Genomic DNA, 2970 nt, shown 5'->3' on the forward strand with positions numbered 1-2970 from the left:
TTCTACCCAGGTAGAACACTCTCCGGTCATGCCCAACAGAACCAATGTCACCCATCTCTATCCACCACAGCCCATCTCCAATGGACTCTGCACTCCCTGGTGATTCCAAACACTGCTAGATGTCAAAGAAAGGAGTGAGGAATGGGGGACACCTACCCCATTTGGGAATCACCCAGGAAAAGCTCTCTCTGACCCCACCATGAGATAGATACACCATATATAGATACGCTCTGGTGCTGGAGGCCAACAGTGACAGTGACAACTATGCTTAATTCTGTGTGTCTCCTTTGGCTGTCAAGCAGGTGCCTCACACTGCCTACCCATCTGTCAACGTCTAGCTAATTCATTTCCTTTGACTTTTTAAAGTACATATTTATTTGTCTGCATGTGAGTGTGTCTGAATCCATTCATGAGAACCACATGCATGCAGGAGCCCTCAGAGATCAGAAAAGGGGTTTGGATCATCCAGAACTGACCACCAGAGATTGGGAGCAAATATGAGGGTGCTGGGAACCGAACCCAGATCCTCTGAACAACCAGTAAGTACTTTAAAAGGCTGGGCCAGCCTCTATAGCCTGGGATTTCTGAGTACTTTGAGTCAGCTCAGCACTGTAGGAGGGAGGCTCCCAGAGAGAAGGCAGCCCCAATCCAGATGCCCCGGTGTAGCATGGGACCCTGTCCTGGTTACATTCAGTCACGAGGAAACAAAGCAGGTGGTGGGGAAGTATCGATAGCCGCTTCCGTGGACCCAGGGTTATAATCCAGAAATGAATGAAAAGACCTGGACTGACGAGACAAAAAAGCAAATTCAATTGAGGTGCATAAAACTTATGAAGCATATGCTGAAAGCACCCCGGCAACTGGCTCCACAGCTTTCCCATAAATAACACAAGGACAAAGAGGTGAGGGAAATAAACCCCAGGACCAAGAGAAAGTCCCTTCTCCCACAGGGTGTGCAGTGGAGGTTGCCGCCTGCAGAGGGCCATAAGCTGGAAATAGGGACAACTTTGGGAGGCCTACTTCATCTTAGTTTCTTCGTACTTTTGACAGCTTGCAGGCAGACAGTGCAGGCACAGTCTGTTTAGCATCTAATTATGTTTACTGGGAAAAGCAGGGCTCAGGAGGGAGGGGATCAGATTCCACACTGCCAGCCCCTCTGCACCTCCCCGACACCTCTCCACCTGACCTCCTTACTTGGAAGAAATGATCTGAAACTCTTCTTTGGGAAATCTCTAGGCAGGTGTGGACACAGTGCAGATGTCAGAGTCCACATTTGCTGGCAGCTAGAAGAGGTTGAAGATTTTTTCCAGGGCTCTTTCCAAGGCACACTAGGAGGTGGGCTAGGAACGTGCAACTCTCCTGGTAACTGCAAGAAATCACGTTCCTCTCCCTGAGCCCATGTCCCCTCCTGAGGCCATGTCCCACCCTGAGTCCATGTCCTTCTCTCTGAGCTCCTATCCCTCACCCAGAGCCCATATCCCTCTTCCTGATACCACGTCCCTCTCTGAGACCACATACTTCCCTCTATAACCACAGTCATCTTCCTGAAGCCTTGTCCCTCTTTTGGAAGCCATGTTCTCCTCTTTCTGAAACTGTGTCCCTCTTTCTCTTCCAGGAAACTGGATCCTGTAGCAAGGAGGGGAAGGGGAAAATTCAGTAACCAGGAACACTTTGGACACTCACTTCATTCTAAAGAGCCAAGAAAAGAAATATGACTGTCCCTGGACTCTCTGACCATTCTCTGCACTTTTGATCAAGCCCCTCACAGCACTCAAGGGGGACAATAGCTGCCTCTGAAACCACAGCTGCAGGGGGATGAGTTTATATGATGAACACTGCCAGGAGGAAGCCAAGGGATGTGACCAAAAGAAAGAGCCAGAACAAAAAATCAGGCCAAAGAAGGGAACAGAACCCAGCCAGATCCAGACAGTAGCATCTGCTTCCTTACAATGAATTGTTTCAATTAATTTTTTTGAAGAATCAAAAGACACAGGAAGCCAGATGCCATAATTTAAGACAAAGTGGTAGCTGGAAAGGCCGGCTCCTTACTGAGAAAGACTGTATATTGTTTTCATTATCTGTTCATATGTGCTCTGTTTTCCCATAAAACCCAGAGCCCATTCCAAAGGGCGAAGTGTGTATGTCTGCAGACCATTGATATGGAAGCTATTTGTGCCGGTTAGAAATGCAGTCAGCTGCACATAAGAGAAAGCCTGACAGGCAAGGGCTTCGTGAATAATGATTTATTGGTCTTATGCAGAAGCTGTCTGGGTCAGCAATCCGGGAACAGCTCGGGAGTCCAGCACTTCTTTTGGCATCACGAACCTTGCGTTTCAGGCCTCCATCTTCATGCGCCAAGGTTCCAGGATAGCTGCAGCCCTTTCAGTCATCACCTTGGCATTCCAGGCAGAAAGAAGGGAAGGAAACCTAAGTGGGTAGCATTTGTCTCCAGAAAGCGAAAACTTTACCCCCAAGTCCTTTAGAAGCAGATTTACAAATCAGGGGCTAAAATGGGGCCACCGTGTGACCACTCTTAGCTACAAAGAGTTTGATTTACTTTTAGCTGGACATAACCATGTCCCCCCAACACACACACACACACACACACACACACACACACACACCTTGGTACTACTGCTATAATGAGCTTGTGTTATGGGCCAGAGGAAGAGCTGAGCAGCCCAGCTGGCCACAGAGGTACAAGCACACACATCATCCTGGGCATCCCCTGCATCTTCCATTTGATGTGAGTATGTGGGACAAGGCTGCTGACATTAGAAGCTGTGGGAAGAGCCCAGCATCTTATGCCAGTACCTGGATGCCCAATACTAGTAACTCTGCACATGAATTTGTCTTGTCTACACCTCAGATTTCCTTGGCAGAGGCGGGGTTATATGATGGGGTAAGGAGGGCTATGGCAACAGGTGCAGTGTGTGTTTTGTTTTCTTCCTCCTCTGCACAGGACTGGCC

The 2970-nt window shown here is 48.6% G+C and overlaps 1 long non-coding RNA gene across 1 annotated transcript; it reads right to left on the bottom strand.

The window, feature by feature from the left end:
* Positions 1-346: 346 nt before the first annotated feature.
* LOC121137456 lies at positions 347-2579 on the bottom strand. Its single transcript, XR_005874690.1, has 3 exons — positions 2326-2579; positions 1195-1626; positions 347-786 (listed from the first exon to the last, which is right to left on the bottom strand). It is a non-coding gene; the product is annotated as an uncharacterized LOC121137456 (long non-coding RNA).
* Positions 2580-2970: the final 391 nt, after the last annotated feature.

Source organism: Mesocricetus auratus, unplaced genomic scaffold (assembly GCF_017639785.1).
Source record: "Mesocricetus auratus isolate SY011 unplaced genomic scaffold, BCM_Maur_2.0 Super-Scaffold_100691, whole genome shotgun sequence".
NCBI lineage: Eukaryota > Metazoa > Chordata > Mammalia > Rodentia > Cricetidae > Mesocricetus > Mesocricetus auratus.